The sequence below is a fragment of the Eucalyptus grandis genome, chromosome 6 (assembly GCF_016545825.1).
Source record: "Eucalyptus grandis isolate ANBG69807.140 chromosome 6, ASM1654582v1, whole genome shotgun sequence".
NCBI lineage: Eukaryota > Viridiplantae > Streptophyta > Magnoliopsida > Myrtales > Myrtaceae > Eucalyptus > Eucalyptus grandis.
Window position 1 is genome coordinate 49,732,177 of NC_052617.1, and position 20,847 is coordinate 49,753,023.

Consider the following 20,847-nt stretch of genomic DNA (forward strand, 5'->3'; position numbering starts at 1 on the left):
ACTTCGTTAAATATGAGTGACAAATAATCTCCCTCAGGAGTCGCGTGTGTCGTCCATGAAAGAACACGTGCATATCGAAAAGACAATTACACGATTCTGAGGACATGTATTACGTTAAATCCAGCTCCATTATCTAGGTTCGAATGTATATATTATTACCTTAGGATTCCTTTTGCATAAGAGGGACGATTTAATCATTCCATCCGGGGAAAAAAGAAACGGAAAAAACTTCCTGTCTTGATAAATTTAGGAGTTATCAACTCTTATTTGAAATTAACTGACATTTCTTTTGAGAGTTCAAAATGAATTACTCACTTCTATTGGCGGAGCTTACTAAGGTGTTAAAGTTACCGACTCTTGATACTAAATTAACAACCTTAACTTATGCGACTTGCCAACTTTTGCCAAATGAGATTACTTATTAATCTTATTTTACTAATTCTTGTTTGAGCTACTTACTAATGTTTATTTGATCGATTCCAAATTATCGACTTTTCGAACTTTTTCTGAAGCTGCCAACTCTTATTCCAATTACTAATTTTATTTAAGTTGCTTTCCAACTTTTTGTTTTCAATGTAGTTGCCAACTACTTTTAAATGACTAACTCTAATCAAAGACATTTACCAATATTATCAATTGATCTTAATCATCAACTTTTCTAATTAACTTAATCACACATTTTGTGGAAGTTGGCCACTCTAATAAGAAATTACCAATTTTACCAACAAAAAAAAAGAAAAGAAATTACCAACTTTACTTAGGTTACTTACCAATTTTTTTTCCAATAAATTTACAGGCCACTTTTAGGTTACTAACTCTTTTTTGAAGCATTTAACTATGTTTAATACAAGTCACTAACGACAGTGTTCATTTAAGTTGGAAATACCGAATTTTTAATACTTTATCATTTCTTTATTGAAGCTACCACAATTATTTGAATTCATTTACTCTGAATTTTCCAATGAAGTTGCCACGAATTCAAATTTATCGACTCTTATTTGTCCCTCTTGCTAGTGTTTTCTTTTATCTAATTCCGAATCGTGAACACATTTCTAATAACTTACAAAACCGTCATCAAAATAAACCAAACTCCCGTGCGAAATTACCAACTTCCGCCATGGAGCTTCCTCTCTACCGAATGTGTAGTCCCCCTCTACCAAATGGGTAGTTCCTTGCAGATTCACTCAAATTCCATCTTGAAACCTCTGTTTGCTTTGATTCTTCGCTCCCCCCTCCCGCTAATCTTTGGGCGTTGCGGCGTCTAACCACGCTCCCCATTGCGACAGTTTCAAAACCCTAATTTCTGCCATCTCCTCACTACTCATCACTCTTCTGATTCACTCTTCTGAGCTCCCTTCAACCCACAAATTCACAAACCAACAACCCAAAACTCCATAAAACCACGAGCTATACAGAAATCCACCCCTACAAACAAAAATGGCAGATCAGAACACTAAAGACAGAAGGCTCGCGGCTCTGTGTAAAAGCATGGGAAATCTATGGAACGCAGTCGAAGTTGTCGATCTCCCAGGTACTATCTCACCCGAAAAACTCGTGAGTGCCGCAAAACACTTTTCGGCATTCTACACAAACCCAGCCTTGAACTATAATGCTTTCATAACCCTAATGATGAAAGCTTGGAGAACAGAGAACTTCACCTGCGCAACACTGGAACCAGGTTTCTTCTCTTTCTCCTTTCATTCGGAAGCAGAGGCTCGGAGAGTGCTCCAATCGGGACCTTGGTCATTCTCCAGCCACCTCCTTATCCTTAGGCAGTGCGAACCTGATACACCAGAGTTTTGTTATGATTTCAATCACTGTAATTTCCAGGTAAAGTTCTTGGGTTTACCTTATGGGAGAGTTACCTATGATGTGATAGAAGAAATAGCCTCCAAACTAGGAACAGTTGTTGAAGTAAAGCTCGAGGAAAAAGGGAAACAACACCTACAAAGTGGGTAAAGCCCGAGTGACACTGGCATTAGAAAACCCGTTGAAAACTGGAGTAATTGTGAACCTAGACAATAAGAAGCTGTGGGTCGAATTCAAATATGAAAGACTGCCCTATTACTGCTACTCATGTGGTAGAATTGGTCATTATGCGACGGAATGCACTATATACCCTACAAGGAGTCAGGGCTGGAACAGAACTTACCGGCTAAATGCGGGGATTGGCTGCATGCTGAGGTGAAGGCTTTAAGCCCTTATGGCCAAATATTCTATGGAAAGAAGGAAATTCCTCCTGATGATGTAGATGTAGTGCTTGAAACCCCCTTATCTCCGGTACCTGAAACAGAGCAAATCAGCTCACCATCATCCCAGCAAACTCAGGTATGCGATCCACGCCCAAAAGGAAAGGAAATTTACCTGCCCTCCTCAGCTCGAGAACTAATTCTGATTGAAGAAAGAAGTCCCCAGAAGCGAGGAAATAGTTGTATTGATGAAGAATCAATCTTGACACCCCAAGAGGAACAGATGAAGGAAGCTGAGATTGAAATGGAGACGACCCCCCCTGCAAAGATAAAAGGGAATAGTGTGAAGTTAACAAATTCAAAAAAAGTTAAGCGATTTTGTCCCTATGGAGCACAAACATCAGCTCAATTTTCAGAGAAAACCAATCAACTAGTGGATGCACCTATGGGCTCTAGTGGCTAGCCCTAATAAGCCACCAGTTTACCCATGAAGATCTTAAGCTGGAATTGCCAGGGGCTAGGCAATCCCCTGACATTCCAGGCAATGGGAGTCACTGTGACTCAGGAACGGCCCAATATCGTTTTCATTATGGAAACTAAAACTCAGAACAGAAAGTGCTCGGGAATAAAAGGAGGCTAAATTTCCAAAACAGTTATATAGTCAATCCGGAGGGAATAGCAGGGGGCTTAGCTCTATTCAGGATGATCATCTGCGGTATCGATTGACTCCTCCTCAGCCATGGCCATATTTACACAATGTCACCTGAAAAACAGCAACCAGGAAATGAAAGTTATTTTCGTCCATGCTCCAACTGTATTTAGGGAAAGAATTGAGTTATGGGAACAGATCTCCTCAGTCAGTATGCATTACCGAATACCTTGGTTGTGCTTGGGAGATTTTAACGAGATATTAAATCACTGGGAGAAAGTAGGCAAACACTGTTGACACCTAAATTTTTAGGGTTAATTTTTGCTATAAAATAAAAAAATCACATGGCATATAGTTTAGGGAAATTTTATTTTGTGTTATATTGCATTAGGATTTTTCACATATTTGGGTAATATACACTGCGAGGTGTATTTCGTGCAAAAAGGGAATTTTTTTGGATAGAATATGTGAAAAATACAAAAGAGAATATCACATGTAGTGCAATGATATATTCAGAAAATTATGCACGAGTGAAATTGAAATAAAATTTGCTTCAAAGATCTAAAATTTTCCCCTATAAAAGGCGTTGCACACGTACGGACAAAGGGGGGGGATTTTCGAAATTTTTGAAGAGCAATTACGTGAGGAGTTCTTGGGGTCTGGTGAGCGGGGATTCGAAAGAAAAATCAAGAAAAAAATTGCTTTCTTCCGTTTGTCTTTGGTTTGTCTTGAAGAGAAAAAAAGTCAGAAAAAAAAAGAAAAGAAAAGTCATGTCTGCGAAGGGAAACAGAGAGAGAGAGTACGAGAGACAAGGAGTGACGTGAGAAAAAGAGAAAAAAAAAAAAAAGGGGACGCCACTTTGTTCATCTTCCTCGCCGGGTTGCCCTCGCCCGCGCCGGCGCCGCGTGCCAACGTCGTCGACCGCGCCGGCACCGCCTCCACCGGCTACCTCCGCATCTCCGCCGCGGCCGCACCACCACCGATCCGCCTCCACCGCGTCCGTCAGCCCCGTGAGCGCGCCTTGCCACCGACCTGCGTGCACGGAGTCCCGCCGCCCCGCCCGCGACAGACCCGAAGCAGCCGTCGTTCGTCCCACCTCGCCGCGGCGCATCCGCGATCCGGACGTCCGGATCTCTCCACTGCAGTCCGAAGCTCCCGGTGCTCTGTCCCGACACCGCCGTGCCGCCGCGACGCCCGCACCCGCCCAGGCCCGCGGTCCTCTTCCGCCCGACGACTGCGAGCTGTCCCGACGACCCGCGCCGAAGCCCCCGTGCCGCGCCGCCGTCACGCCCTCGCCGGAACCCTAGCCGGAGGCTTCCCCTCGCCGGACCCACCAGCTTTATTTTATTTTATTCTTTTTCTTTTTCTTTTTCAGGAAAAAGGAAAAGAAAAAGAGAAGTGAAAGAAAATTTAGGTATTTTCTTTATTTTATTTTTTTAATTATTTTTGCTATTTTATTTTATCTTTTTAGTGTAATTATTCCTTAATCTGAAATTGAAATTCCATGACATGAAATTGCCTGGAAATTAGTGATTCTCAGTCCGATTTTCAAGCTCGAAATCCGACTCGCAATCACTTAAAAATTGCCAATCCGATCTCCCGCTCGAGATCCGATTCGTGATTTATGTGAAATTGGCCAACCCGATCTCATGCTCGAGATATGGTTCGTCAATTTGTGTATCAATATGGCTTGATTTGATGTGGTGTTGCTTAAATTAATTTTCTTAAAAAAAAATAGAAAATGTAGCTTTAGGGTTTGCATGTTCACAATAGGTATTTTATTTCGAATTTTAAAAAATAAAAAAAAATCAAATCAATTCATTTAGGTTGCTAGTTCTTTTAATTTGGATTGCATGTTTAATTATTTGGCAATTATTAATTTTGAAATTTAAAAAAAAAAAAGGAAAAAAAGGAAAAACATAAAAAAATCATCATGCATAATTCATGTAGAATTAGGGTACATTTTGCACGTCATTGCATATTAGGATAGAAATTGCACTTAAGTTAATTTAGATAATTTCTTAATTTACTATAGGTTTAGGTATTTTATTAAATGGATTGCATTTTAGGATTATCTAGGTTAAGATAATATTTTAGTTTAAATTAGGATGTGGCTCAACCTAATTCTTAATATAAATTAAATAGGATCTTAATCTAATTAGGTAATTTTCATTATTTCACCTAATTTCGAATTTCATAAAAAAAAAACATAAAAAATGCCATAGGTTGATTTGTCTTTATTTTTTAGGATAAAAATGTATTCTTTTAGGAAAAAGAAAAATTGTCATATGCACGTCATTAGGGTTAGAATTCATTGAGATGCATGACATTTATTATTTTTGCTAGGCCATTCAAATTACATGTTATTAGAATTAGGTCATTTAGTTAATATTGCATTGCATATTGCATGATTTTCATTAAAAAGTGAAAACAAAATAAAAATTGTGTGTTAATTAGAAACCATATCTAGGGTTGTTGATGTGGATTTTAATTTAACATTGCGTATGCTTTCGTTGCTTTGAGGTAAGTCCTGCAATTTATTCATTTGCTTTCTTGAGTGTTAAATTGGTGGTTTGTGCACCTGCATGGTCACCTCACATGTTAGGAAAATAGATTTAAAATCAATCCAAACTGCTTGCCAAACATTTATTAAAATAAAAAGAAAGGTACCGAAAGGGCGTTAGAGAATTTTAGCGTAACCAAGTCCCCGTACCCATAGTCTCTGGTTCGTAGGAGTAAAATAATTCTCCCATTATTTTACTTGGGTTTCTAATCGACCCACCAAAAATAGATTAGTGGCGACTCCTAATTGAAAATCAATTGCATGTTAACAATTCAAACCTAAGTCGCGAATTGGTATGGGCTTGGGAGAGCCCGAGTTAAGTCTAGGCTTAACAATCCATTAGCCAAACCCTAGGTGGTTCAAACTCGAAAAAAATTGGGTCGCGACAGCTTGGCGACTCCGCTGGGGACTTGAGTTAAAACTTTTAGTGGACTTAGGCCAATTTTCTTTTTGAAAAAAAATGTTTTTGTTTGGCAGCGAGGATCCCGTGTACGTCCCTAACATTTAAGGTGTTAAATGTTTTTGCAGGATGGGAGGTATAAGGGGAAGTGTTTGCTAACCTTTGTTTTGTAGGGAGGTGTAGGAATGTATGGTTTATTTTCATATATGAAGTGTTGCTTGATATAAAATGTTGTGCATGCCTTGCATCTAGCACTACACTATTGCACACACAACCCGCCGCCGGACTCCGGGCCGCATTAGGATCATCTAGGATGGTATTGAGATGTTTGCCACTCCGACCGCATGATCGCGGTACGAGCCGCCCATCTCAATCCCGAAGTTTCTTTCATGGTGTCAAGAGTACCCACCTCGGTCCGCATGCTCGCGACCCGGGTCGGCTCTTTGATCAAGCCGGAGTCATGAGGACCCGACATAGTCCACAAGCTCGTGGCTAGTCCGATCATCCTTGTGGCTTCACTTTGATAAGCCTTATAGTGTAGAAATCGAGCCACTTAACATGCGCATGTCTATGTGATTGCCCATCATTGGTAAAGTAAGTTCTCTAAATTTTTGGCCTTTGCAATTTACTTACTTTATCGCATTATTTTGTCGGTCCATGGCATTAGGATTGTCCCGAGTCTTGATCAATATACAATGGGGACACCGGACATTCGAATTATTTTCCCTCCAAGGGAAGAGCTTAGCATTTGGTGGGACAAGTTAGATCAAGATGGCCGTCGCTTTGTAGAGTCACATATTGGTCGACTACTTCCGCTGCTGCGTATCAACATCCATGTCGGCCTCGTCCAAGCACTCGCCCACCGTTGGTGCCCCGAGACTTCTACTTTTATCTTCGGCGGTAAGCATGAGCTCACTCCCACCTTGGAAGAGTATAGCATTGCCATAGGAAAATCCTTGAAAGCTGAATTGATTAGTCCACCTATCGGAATAGATCCTGTTATGACCTTATCTGATTTTCTCGAGAATTAAGGAAGACGATTTAAGAAAGGTTTTAAAGGCTAACCGCAATGCATGTCCTTTATCTTTTCTGAAACAATGTTTTGAGAAAGGCACTTCATCTCAAATGCGAAGGGTTTTCCTTTTGGCTTTCTTTGGGTTTATAGTTTTCCCTTACTTCGCAAGAATGCTATTAACCCTTTGATCGCTCAATTAGTTAAACAAGTGTTGGAAGGAAAGAATTTTGTAAACACTATTCTAACTGAAACTTTCCTTTCCCTCACTCATTTCAAAAGAGGTGGCGATAAGACTCTCCATTCCTCTCCCGAACTTTTACAAATTTGGTTTCTTTCACATATAAAAGGGTTTGGTGGTCTAATGACTATACATGATGTTAGTAATTCCAACCACCCTATTATGAGATTTGAGAACAACCAAAACATGCACCGGATTATCATTATTCTAGGTGGCTAGCTTTCATGAAAAAACCAACTTCCAAGGGTTTCCTATGGCATGCTAAATGGTTCCAAGTTCGGGTAGCGAGACTCTCGTGTGGAGGAGTTGGCCCAATCCCTCTATTGGGATTCACCGGAGCATTGGAGTACTATCCGACTAGGGTGACTCGTCAATATCAAGTCGTGCAAGAGCTTCCCCCGGCGTTACAAGTAGAGCCACTCCAAGTCAGTTTTGTCGATGGAAGCCGAGGCCATGAAGATTCCATTCTCACTATCAAATCAATGTGGGACATGTGCCATCCGCGAAAGCTCAAATGGCCCGAGGAGGAGTTGAAAGGCACAGAAAGGAAGTACTATGCCTCGATTAAGTACATCCAACAACACAAGATTCCCGAGAAGCTGCTTCCGAAGATACCGGAGGCGCCGTTGAAGATCACCAATCAAGCTGAGAATAAACGCCTCAAAAGAGTTGCTGAAAAAGCTCAAGAGGAGAACAAACGATTGCGTCGAATGGTGTCCCGAATGTATATTGATCAAGCCAAATGAAGTGCTTGAATCAATCTTGCTATTCTCATTTTTAGATTAATGTTTAGGGAGTTTGAGTCATTTACTTTCCTAGTTCGTTTGCTTAGGACATATCAAATTTCTAGGCTTGTCAAAAGCTCCATTGATAAATAAAATTTCTAGAGTATTGCCATGGATCGGCGTATTTTCATATGAGATACTTATTTGTGTTCATTTCTTAATTTTTAGGTGATAACGGATCCGTCACGTTCGCCCATCATCACGCGATTAAGAGCGAAAATGGCTGAACAAACCGAAATGCGTGATCGTGTCTCCGCTGTGGAGACTCAACTCCAACAAGTACTCGCCTCTTTACAACTTGTGACGGATCAACTCCAATTCCTCCAGCAAATCCAACAGCCTGCACCTCCGCTCTTCCCCCAAGTGGTTATCCCAAAGCAAGCAAACAAGGTTCAAACGATTGACGATGACATGCCCGGACTGGAAGATGATCCATTCTCGATCAATGTGGAAAAGGCTAAGCTTGTCAACATCCCTAAGACGGAGCAGGATGAACGCTTTGCTAAAATGGAAGAAAAGTTGAAACAACTGCAGGAGTCACGAGTTCACTCCCGTTCGACTTGTCCGTGTACGAGAAAGTCAAGATGCCAAAGAAATTCAAAATGCCGGATTTTGAGAAATACGATGGTACTTCCGCCCAAAAGCTCATCTTCGGATGTACCATGTGCGTATGGCTCAATATGTCAAAAACGAGCCTCTCATGATCCAATCATTCCATGCAAGTTTGACTGGGCCTCGCACTAAATTGGTATGTCATGAAGAATGTGAACCTACTCGACACTGAATGAAGTGGCTGACGCATTTCTCAAACAATACAAGTTCAACATGGATATTGCACCTTCCCGAGAGGATCTCGAGAGGATGGAGAAAAAGAGGAGCGAGTCATTCAAAGAGTATGCCGTGAGATGGCGAAATGCGCAGCTCAAATCACCCCCGAGCCTACTGACAAGGAGCTGATGAAGTTATTTATCAAAACTCTCCCATCTGAGTTTCGTATTCGGATGGCCAGCACGTACGTTGAAAGCTTCAATCAGCTTATTTCTGTGGGGGAACAAATCGAGATGGGAATAAGGGAAGGATGGTTTACTGAACCATCGAGTAGAAGATTCTCTGCCAAGAAAGAGAAGGAGACTGCGTAGACGTAAATATGGCTTATAGCCGGAAAATGCCAATCGCACCCATTATCCGGATGAATCCAAAGCAACGAAGAAGCTACCGGCCGTCAATCATTTGCCCAAGCAAGAAGGCGCTTCTCTCCTCTCCTCGGATCTCCATCCCAAGTGTTGGCAATTCTAAGAAAGAAAGGATTGCTTACTAGCGAACCAAAGCGCCCTAACCGCGAAAGCATTCGTAGTTACGACTCGACGAAGAAGTGCGACTATCATAGCGGTGAATTGGGACATTCAACGATGAATGTTTCACCTTGAAACACAAGATCCAAAACCTCTTGGACACAAAGGCCTTTTCATTTCTGCATCGCTCACCAAACGTCAAGAAAAATCCGTTACGGAGCATGAAGGTACGGTCCAATGCTATCCTAGAGCCCGAAGTTCGTCGAATCAAGAACTCGAAGGTACATGTGGCGATGCTTACAATGGCTTGGTAAGAGCTGGATATTATCCGGATCGGAGGATGTTCCTCTTTCACCGATGAAGGAAAGAGTCACCGGGATGGTGGATGACGGAATCATCGTTTATGCGACCATAACTCTATAGTTTCCACTATTTCCCCATCATTATTGATTGGGAGGAGGAGCAAGCGGCGCTCAATGCGATAAAGAGGAAGTTGATCCTTCACTCGTGGACATGCCCCCACTTGAAGATGCATCGACGATGAGATAATGATTGAAATGCCTCAACCGTATGAATATGTCAACAATAAGGCGGTCCCTTGGTCCTATGACCTAGATGTTGACCTCGTTACAAGGTCCGGGTCGGACTTATTCTCAAACTAATACTCAACCCGCAAAACCTGTCACCGATGAAGAGGTTAAGGAGTTTCGGCCGTGATCAAAGCAAGCGAGTACAAGGTGGTCGAACAGATTTAAAGATGCCCGCCTGCATTTCTTTGCTTGAACTCCTGCTTACATCCCCTGTGCATCAAAAGTCTCTAATGAAGGTGTTAAGTGAAATTCGTGTACCTGAAACGGTCGAGGCAGACAAGTTGGAAGACTTTGTGGGATCGATCCTTCTTAAGGACATGATTGCCTTTTCTGATGAGGAATTCCCTCTTGAGGGTAGGGGGCATAACAAGGCACTCTATGTATCTGTCAAGCATAAGGCTTCTCATGTGTCTCGAGTACTCATTGATAATGGGTCCGCCCTAAACATATGTCCACTGGCCACTCTTCATCGCCTTAAGGTGGACCCGTCCAGATACATGCTTTGCAAAGACTTCGTCCGAGCTTTTGATGGTACAAAGAAGGAGGTGCTTGGGGAGATTCACCTCGATGTGCAAATAGGGCCGGTGGTTTTCAATGTTCCTTTCCAGGTAATGGATATCCCTACTGCTTTTAATTTCCTGCTGGGTCGTCCCTGGATTCATACTTCTTTGGGCGGTACCATCAAGTCTACATCAAGCTGTGAAATTCGTAATCAAAGGAAGCTAGTCACCGTCTATGGCGAAGAAGATCACCGAATTTATCATGAGACAGCTATCCCCATGTAGAGCCGACTTTGAGTTCGAATCGAGCTACCACTCATTTGAGTTGGTATCCACTATTCATGCTTCTCGAGACTCACCACCACCAACTCCTGAAGTTTCAAATGCTACTCTAATGGTAGGAAGGATGATGGTTGGGAATGGTTTTATTCCTGGCAGTGGCCTTGGAAGAAATGGTCAGGGGATTCGAAACCCCATTGAAGCCCCTCAGAGGTCCCGTCTTTCTTGGATTAGGGTACCATCGAAGAGTTGGGGAAAGTTCTCGGGAGGACGAAGACGGAAAGGCGAAACCCGCCACCGACCACACAGGCAAGAAAGGCAAAACCCAATACTCCCAAACATTCGCGAGACATTCCCTGGTCCTCCCATAATGATGCAGATGAAGCGAAGTAATAGATACCCTGGCAGCCAAGCGGAAAATTCGACTATCTCGGTGAAGTATTCGGCTCCTCCCGGTTTCTATATTGATCCCCGCGACATTGTCCCAGATGGATGGGGTGGCATGGATGATCCGACACCCCCGGAGATCGAAAACCCCGAAAATGCATTGGAAGGAATCTCTAGTCTCTTCGATGATGTCTTCATAGGGGCCATTGACGAAGGACCTCGGGAAGATGGGCTCTAGCCCACAAGAGTAACTCATTTATCGCTTTCTTACATTCCCCTGCGGGAATTTTTATCGCTTTCTAGGGCTTGTTTTTGATTTCTTCCTTTTCGCTTTCTTTTTAGGGCTTGAAAATTGCATTTCCATTCAATAAATGTAATTGATTGATGAATATCAATAAAATTACAAGTTTTATTTTGAGGGCATGATGAGGTACACCAAACCAGCCCGGTGACGATATCCAACAATGAAAAGAAAATATCATCCAAGGAGAATTCTGAGGACTGGGCTTCTTCATGCTTCCTCATATAAAAAAAATCCAAAAGAACCAAAAAAAAAAAAAAAAAAAGATCATTTTTCAAGACATTTCCAAAAAAGAATGCATTAGATTAGCCTTGTTTAATTTTCTGACTCATTTACTTCATGTTTGAGCATTACTTTCTTGACCCGATAAGAAAGCATCTGAAAAGGCACATCAAGTTGCAATTGGTTCAATTGTTACTCAACAAGTTTCTAAAGAGTTAATGTCGGCCACATCTCGATACTACTTTAAATATCCATCTTGAAGGGCCAAACAAAGTGTGTTCCATTTCCGTGCTTGACGGAATTTTCATTCTCGCCCATTAAATGAGGGGCAAGTTAAAAGAGAATCATCCATCTTTGATGAAAGAGGTACATCTCGTCTTTGAACATAAATAATTTTGGGAGATGACGCTTTGTTCTTTTTCCTTGCGGATGACGAATTGGGGGCGCTACAAATTCTAGTAGTGACATGACCGAGACAAAATCTCGATCCAAGCCAAAATGGTTGTGCAATTTGAATTTACTTTGAGTTGCATAGTATCCTATTCATGCACGTTCTCTTGTACAGGGCAAAAGCAAGAACGAAGTATTCATCAAATCAAAAAGCGGATTTTCAATCCAAGGACATCCATTGCTGAGACAGTCCCTTCGTGGGACATTTCATTGAATGAATGCTTGCAATCATGTTTTCATACTTATAAGAGAATTTTTTTTAGTATGGTAAACTGTTTGTTTGAAGCCACAAAAGCTTTTCATGCTTAAAGTTGCTGAACTCTTTTGAGAAGAAAATTTTCATTTAGCTCACCAATTTCATGTGGAGATTTATCAAGATAGACAACTCAATGGAGTGACATTAATGTTTAAGAATGCTAAATGAGACGTATCGATGATGAAAGGCAAGCCCTATCCTATACACAGTCCCTTACTTATACACTTGATACACTTGTGAGATGAATGTAGGAAGTTCCATATCTGTGAGGTAAAGAGTTCTCTCGCGAAAGGTACGATAACCGAAATGATGAGAGGCAATTCATTTCTCTATCCCAAACACTACATATAATCCATTGCTTAACCCCTTTGAGCTCCATACACTTGTGGAAATTCTTTCAAATTATCCCTGTCAAGAACCACCCCACATTGGGGCAAATTGGAGGGTAAGATAGCACCATAAAGTGAAGAAAATGGATTGAAATTTTCTTGCTTTCACTTACATCAATTTTCAAGTCGTGCTATTACAATGAATTCATATGGTAATTTAAGTGCCTTAGGATGACGAAGAGCATTTTTTTCTCTATCCTACATGCTTATATCCTTTGCATAGCCCACTTGAGCCTACAATTTCATTTCTTTTTAAACCCGCTTGGTGATTATCCCCCACACCGGGCAAGGCAAAAGGCATATGAAGACCCTTGAAAGTTCAAGTGTCATTATTTTACGCATGCATAGAAATCAAAATAGAACTAAGGGGCATGAAAAAGCAGTGTGCCTGGTAAAAGCAAGGCCAATGCCCATGAAAAAAGTGAAGAAAAAATGAACAAGAACTAGGGGCATGAAAAAACAGTGTGCTTGATAAAAGCAAGGTCGATGATGCCCATAGATGAAAAAGATAGTCAAGATAAAGACTATCTGTTGTAAAAGGTTGTATCTCCAATGGAGCAATACTCAAAGAACTCAAAAGTTGAGTTTTTACAATCAATGGGGCATTTCATGAAGACAATCCCCGATGATGAAAAAGAAAACTGGTGGCAATGCCAAGATGATCATCAACTCTCACCCTTAACACATATTTTGAGCCTAATGATTGTTTCATTTCTCAACCCATGAACCCAGCCTATGTTACGTCCCTTGTAAAGTCTCTTCAGATTATGGCACTTGAATTAACATAGGAGTTCACATGTTTTATGCATCGCTCGAAAAGTGCGAGCAAGATTATTTCTTTCTCATTTTGCAGGGTTCTTGACTTGTAAACCCGGAGATAATTAAAGAGTTGTTCTTTCAATAGCCTTGACTCAAAGAGTCCCTTTGTTAAGCCGTTGACTGAGCCCACATTACGGTCCCTATCAAAGACCTCTCGGATTGGTAAGGTCGTACCGCTTGCGAGAAAACTCGGACCCTTATTGGTATGACGATAGTGAGACGGAGTGATTCTCATAAAATAGCCTCTAAATGAGAGTGAGTGAAAGTCCTTTTAACTGAAGGTCTCTCATTTGGTATTCTTAGGAAATCCATGTCATGAGTGAAGATTGTCTTGAATGATAATTCTCTCTAGTGGAAATTTGGGTGATGCAAAGGTCATTATGCATGAACCCCGATTGAGTTGATGAAAATCTCATTGAATTTTGAAATATGCATTCTAGACTAGCTCGGTTGTCTATCTCTTTGATGAATGCATATCGCTTTTGCTCTAAATCATATCGATAGGTAATTCAAGTTCCTTTCAGAATGTTTCATGATATTAGGAGATGAGAAACCTCTACCATGAGGTGAAAGACCTCCACGGGATATCCAAATTCCAAAAGACATATCCCCAAGAATCAGAGATATCATCAGGTAAGTATATCTCTACCATACTCTAAAATACTTGTCATTGTGTAGGTATTCTCTCTCAAGTACATCGACACTTGACTTGGTCAAGTTGTCCAATTATATTGACCGGGTGTGCTTTCGTAGCCCAGAGTCTATTTTATCGAACTGGCGTGCTTTCGAAGCCCGGAGTTCTTGACCTGGCGTGCTTTCGTAGCCCAGAGTCCATTTTATCGAACCGGCGTGCTTCCGTAGCCAGGATTTCTTTTATCGACTGGCGTGCTTTCGTAGCCTAGAGTCCTTTACACCGACACTCAATGGAGTTGTCCCCCAAAGATTTTTCATCCGATTCAATCGATTAAGGCGACCGAAGAATGGTTCGGGTCCCGGTCGGATGATTTCTGTCGCAAGGTTGGGCGACCGAAGAATGGTTCGGGTCCTAGCCAAGCAAAACCTCAATCTAGGCGACCGTAGAATGGTACGGGTCCTAGACAACATTTATTGCTCTAACAGCGACCGTAGAATGGTACGGGTCCTGGAAAAGCAATTTCTTCATTCAGCGACCGTAGAATGGTACGGGTCCCGAAAAATAATTTTCTTCGTTGAGGCGACCGTAGAATGGTACGGGTCCTTGACAACACCTATTCCTTATTCAGGCGGCCGTAGAATGGTACGGGTCCTGGAAAATGAATCCCGTTTAGGCGACCGTAGAATGGTACGGGTCCTAGACAAAACCTTTCTCTTTGTACTAGGCGACCGTAGAATGGTACGGGTCCTGGGAAAGCAGTTCCTTACAAAACATTTCTGCCGTGCATCGACCGTAGAATGGTACGGGTCCTGGGAAAGCATTTCCTTACAAAACATTTCTGCCGTCTTGGGCGACCGTAGAATGGTACGGGTCCTAGGAAAGCGTTCCTTACAAAACTTTTTCGCCGTATTGGGCGACCGTAGAATGGTACGGGTCCCGAGAAAGCAGCTCCTTTCTCGCCATACTTGGGCGACCGTTGAATGGTACGGGTCCTGGGAAAGCAGTTCCTTCACAAAGTCATGTTACTATTCTAGGCGACCGTAGAATGGTACGGGTCCTGGACGATAACACCCACTACCTTGAATTACTCTATCATCCTTAAAGGTAAGTTATTCCGGGTAGGTTCATCTATCATTTGCATTAACATTTACATGCATCATATAAATTGCATTAAAAAATGGAATTCACGTTCCAACAAAAAATCATTCATTGCATGAGCATGACCAAAATTTAGGTCTCAATTTGTCTTTTAAGGCAACCTCTCGTGAGCTCACCTTCAAAGAGGGGCAAAGTGACACCTAAATTTTTAGGGTTAATTTTTGCTATAAAATAAAAAAAATCACATGGCATATAGTTTAGGAAATTTTATTTTGTGTTATATTGCATTAGGATTTTTCACATATTTGGGTAATATACACTTTGAGGTGTATTTCGTGCAAAAGGGAATTTTTTGGATAGAATATGTGAAAAATACAAAAGAGAATATCACATGTAGTGCAATGATATATTCAGAAAATTATGCACGAGTGAAATTGGAAATAAAATTTGCTTCAAAGATCTAAAATTTTCCCTATAAAAGGCGTTGCACACGTACGGACAAAGGGGGGATTTTCGAAATTTTTGAAGAGCAATTACGTGAGGAGTTCTTGGGGTCTGTGAGCGGGGATTCGAAAGAAAAATCAAGAAAAAAATTGCTTTCTTCCGTTTGTCTTTGGTTTGTCTTGAAGAGAAAAAAAGTCAGAAAAAAAGAAAAGAAAAGTCATGTCTCGAAGGGAAACAGTAGAGAGAGAGTACGAGACAAGGAGTGACGTGAGAAAAAGAGAAAAAAAAAAAAAAAAGGGGACGCCACTGTTCATCTTCCTCGCCGGGTTGCCCCTGCGCCGCCGGCGCCGCGTGCCAACGTCGCCGACCGCGCCGGCACCGCCTCCACCGGCTACCTCCGCATCTCCGCCGCGCCGCACCACCACCGATCCGCCTCCACCGCGTCCGTCGCCCCGTGAGCGCCGCCTTGCCACCGACCTGCGCACGGAGTCCCGCCGCCCGCCCGCGACAGACCCGAAGCAGCCGTCGTTCGTCCCACCTCGCCGCGGCAGATCCGCGATCCACGTCCGGATCTCTCCACTGCGCAGTCCGAAGCTCCGGTGCTCCCGTCCCGACACCGCCGTGCCGCGCGCCCCGCACCCGCCCGAGCCCGCGGTCCTCTTCCGCCCGACGACCTGCGAGCTGTCCCGACGACCCGCGCCGAAGCCCCCGTGCCGCGCGTCACGCCCTCGCCGGAACCCTAGCCGGAGGCTTCCCCTCGCCGGACCCACCAGCTTTATTTTATTTTATTCTTTTTCTTTTTCTTTTTCAGGAAAAAGGAAAAGAAAAGAGAAGTGAAAGAAAATTTAGGTATTTTCTTTATTTTATTTTTTTAATTATTTTTGCTATTTTATTTTATCTTTTTAGTGTAATTATTCCTTAATCTGAAATTGAAATTCCATGACATGAAATTGCCTGGAAATTAGTGATTCTCGTCCGATTTTCAAGCTCGAAATCCGACTCGCAATCACTTAAAAATTGCCAATCCGATCTCCCGCTCGAGATCCGATTCGTGATTTATGTGAAATTGGCCAACCCGATCTCATGCTCGAGATATGGTTCGTCAATTTGTGTATCAATATGGCTTGATTTGATGTGGTGTTGCTTAAATTAATTTTCTTAAAAAAAAATAGAAAATGTAGCTTTAGGGTTTGCATGTTCACAATAGGTATTTTATTTCGAATTTTAAAAAAATAAAAAATCAAATCAATTCATTTAGGTTGCTAGTTCTTTTAATTTGGATTGCATGTTTAATTATTTGGCAATTATTAATTTTGAAATTTAAAAAAAAAAGGAAAAAGGAAAAACATAAAAAAATCATCATGCATAATTCATGTAGAATTAGGGTACATTTTGCACGTCATTGCATATTAGGATAGAAATTGCACTTAAGTTAATTTAGATAATTTCTTAATTTACTATAGGTTTAGGTATTTTATTAAATGGATTGCATTTTAGGATTATCTAGGTTAAGATAATATTTTAGTTTAAATTAGGATGTGGCTCAACCTAATTCTTAATATAAATTAAATAGGATCTTAATCTAATTAGGTAATTTTCATTATTTCACCTAATTTCGAATTTCATAAAAAAAACATAAAAAATGCCATAGGTTGATTTGTCTTTATTTTTTAGGATAAAAATGTATTCTTTTAGGAAAAAGAAAAATTGTCATATGCACGTCATTAGGGTTAGAATTCATTGAGATGCATGACATTTATTATTTTTGCTAGGCCATTCAAATTACATGTTATTAGAATTAGGTCATTTAGTTAATATTGCATTGCATATTGCATGATTTTCATTAAAAAGTGAAAACAAAATAAAAATTGTGTGTTAATTAGAAACCATATCTAGGGTTGTTGATGTGGATTTTAATTTAACATTGCGTATGCTTTCGTTGCTTTGAGGTAAGTCCTGCAATTTATTCATTTGCTTTCTTGAGTGTTAAATTGGTGGTTTGTGCACCTGCATGGTCACCTCACATGTTAGGAAAATAGATTTAAAATCAATCCAAACTGCTTGCCAAACATTTATTAAAATAAAAAGAAAGGTACCGAAAGGGCGTTAGAGAATTTTAGCGTAACCAAGTCCCCGTACCCATAGTCTCTGGTTCGTAGGAGTAAAATAATTCTCCCATTATTTTACTTGGGTTTCTAATCGACCCACCAAAAATAGATTAGTGGCGACTCTAATTGAAAATCAATTGCATGTTAACAATTCAAACCTAAGTCGCGAATTGGTATGGGCTTGGGAGAGCCCGAGTTAAGTCTAGGCTTAACAATCCATTAGCCAAACCCTAGGTGGTTCAAACTCGAAAAAAATTGGGTCGCGACAAACACAGAGCTGAAACTTACAGGCTAACTACTTTCAGAAGCTTCGTTAATCAATGCTCCCTCATGGATCTCGAAAGCAAGGGGTGCTCCTACACCTGGTCAAATAAACGTGAGGGAGAAAATTTGGTCAAAAAAAGACTAGATAGGGCCTTTTGCTCGCTTCAGTGGAGAATTACTTACCCAGAGGCCGAATGCATTGCTCTCCCGGCGATAGGCTCTGATCATACTCCTCTCTTGTTATCCCTGGCTCAACCTAAGAGAAGGAAAAGAAAGCAATTCAAGTATGAAGCATACTGGAACGAAGATAGAGATAGCAAAAACATAGTCACAGAAGTATGGAATGACCCTCTCACAAAGGATCTTACCTTGGCTGATAAACTGAAGCAAGTACAGCAGAGGCTGACACAGTGGAGCAAGCACAAGTTCGGCCATGCAAGGAACAGGGTCAACTGGCTAAAAGGAGAACTCCAGAACCTGATGAACAGTACTCAAACCACCGGAGAATCAGTTAAACAGAAAGAGATTATTAAAGAAATTGATAAGCTATGGCGTCAAGAGGAGATGTTTTGGGGTATGCGATCACGAATTAGCTAGCTAAAATGGGGCGATAGAAATACACGGTTTTTTTCATGCGACAACAGTTCAGAGGAGAAGCCGAAACCAGATAACAATGCTGAAAAATGAGTATGAAGTATGGATTCAAGGGGAACAACAGATATAGGGGATGATAGCACAATATTATAAGAATCTATACACCTCAGTGGGCTTCCGTGATTGGCAACCTATTATACAGAACATCCCTACTTTAGTAGATGATCGGATGAACCATACCTTGATAGCCCCACTCACTGAGGAGGAAATTACCACAGCAATGCTACAGCTTGGAGCTTTCAAGGCTCCCGGTCCCGACAGGTTTCACGGAATATTCTATAAAGAGAATTGGCCAGCAATCTCCAAGGGGATTTTCCAAGAAATACAGTCTTTCTTCAATTCCGGTCAGCTTGATCCTACATTAAACAAAACACTCATTACACTTATTCCAAAAGTCCCACAGCCTGAAAAACTGGAGCAATACCGCCCAATTAGTCTATGCAACTTCCTATATAAAATCATTTCCAAAGTACTCACAAACAGGCTCAAACCAATTCTACCATACATAATCGCAGAGGAACAGAGCGCCTTTGTGGGAGGTAGGCAGATTCAGGACAACATACTGATGGTTCAGGAGGTGCTGCATAGGCTGCGAACCAGTAACAGGAAGAAAAAATTTCAAGCAGTCCTAAAACTAGACATGCAAAAGACGTACGATCGCATAGAGTGGGACTTTCTACAGGCTTGTCTAACACAATTAGGCTTCTGTGATTTCTGGATTCAAAGGATCATGCAATGCGTGAGCACAGTATCTTTCAGCATAAACTTAAATGGAGAGCCTTTACCTTCATTCAAACCTACCCGTGGATTGCACCAAGGAGACCCCCTCTCACCTTACCTCTTTATCATCGTCGCCAATGTGCTCTCCATTCTAATGAAGAAAGCTGTACAGGAGGGCTCTCTTACTGGGATCAAGTTGAACAACCACTGCCCTACCTTATCTCATCTACTCTTTGCCGATGACTCTATCTTCTTCCTGCATGGAACAATTGTCGAATGTCAGAACTTGGCTGGCCTCTTAAATCAATACTATTTTGCCTCTGGCCAGGTAATAAATCTCAACAAATCAGGCATCTATTTCAGTAAAGGATGTCCTACAGCTCTTAGGAGAAACATGGCATCAACACTTCGAGTACCAGAAATTACAAAGATAGGTAAGTATTTGGGCATACCTTCAGACTGGGGGCAATCCAAGAAAGACATGTTCGCATGGATCCTAGCTCTGGTCAACTCCAAACTGGATAGCTGGAAGGAAAAACCGTTATCAAAAGCAGGGAAGGAAATACTTCTGATAGTAGTAATTCAAGCGATCCCACAATATGCCATGTCGATCTTTAAAATTCCTACTTCGATTTGTAAAGCAATCGAGAAAAAAGTTGCAGCGTTTTGGTGGAAAAGCAATGAAAAAAAGGCTGGCATTCACTAGAAGAAGTGGGACTTGCTAAAAACCAGAAAGAGTGAAGGGGGCATGGGTTTCAAGGATCTACAGACTTCCAATACAGCAATGCTAGCAAAACAGATGTGGCGAATAATCACTAATCCAGACCTACTGGTAACTCAATTATTGAAAGGCCTTTACTACTCACATGGAGATTTTTGGCATGCTGGCAAAGGCTCACGGCCCTCGTGGGGATGGCAGAGCCTCATCAAGGCAAGGGATTCAGTTGCTCCTCAGGTGATGAACCGGATAGGAAATGGAAAAAAAACATCAATCAGAACAGAGAGGTGGTTAAAAAGCGGCACAATAGGAGGACCAGCATCAAACCATGAACCAGACAAAGTATCAAATATAATCAATCCAGACACAGGAACATGGAATGAGCCTCTTCTACATTCAATGTTTGACGACCGAACGGTACGAGAAATTCTAGCCACACCCATTGGCTTACCTGATGAAGAGGATCAACTGGTATGGATGCACACAAAATCAGGTAATTATTCAGTAAAAAGCGGTTATTTCACATTCCGAAATGTCTCCGTCTCATCACGAACACACAAGCCACATCATCTTACACACCAATCCCGATCTTTGGAAATTTATTTGGCACTCCACAACCCCACCCAAAATAAAAAATTTCCTGGAACGCATGCAACAACGCCCTTGCAACTATGGAAAATCTACACCACCGAAGGATCGTACCTTCCCCGATATGCCCCCTGTGCAAACTAGAAGTCGAAACACTAGAACACACGCTCCTCCTCTGCTCATGGACAGCCAAGGTTTGGAAGTCCGCCCCTCTGCATCTACGGATATCCAGATTTGGACTCACCCGATTTGAAGATTGGATCTCAGCAAGATAAAACGAAACCCGGTCACCTCG

The 20,847-nt window shown here is 41.6% G+C and overlaps 2 long non-coding RNA genes across 2 annotated transcripts; both read right to left on the reverse strand.

Moving 5' to 3' along the window:
• Positions 1–997: 997 nt before the first annotated feature.
• LOC108960598 lies at positions 998–2,568 on the reverse strand. The gene is made up of 5 exons (XR_005551890.1): positions 2,365–2,568; positions 2,153–2,284; positions 1,850–1,944; positions 1,659–1,783; positions 998–1,425 (listed from the first exon to the last, which is right to left on the reverse strand). It is a non-coding gene; the product is annotated as an uncharacterized LOC108960598 (long non-coding RNA).
• Positions 2,569–17,894: 15,326 nt separating this feature from the next.
• On the reverse strand, positions 17,895–20,488 carry LOC108960599. Its single transcript, XR_005551864.1, has 6 exons — positions 20,113–20,488; positions 19,699–19,771; positions 18,707–19,502; positions 18,241–18,349; positions 18,056–18,128; positions 17,895–17,970 (listed from the first exon to the last, which is right to left on the reverse strand). It is a non-coding gene; the product is annotated as an uncharacterized LOC108960599 (long non-coding RNA).
• Positions 20,489–20,847: the final 359 nt, after the last annotated feature.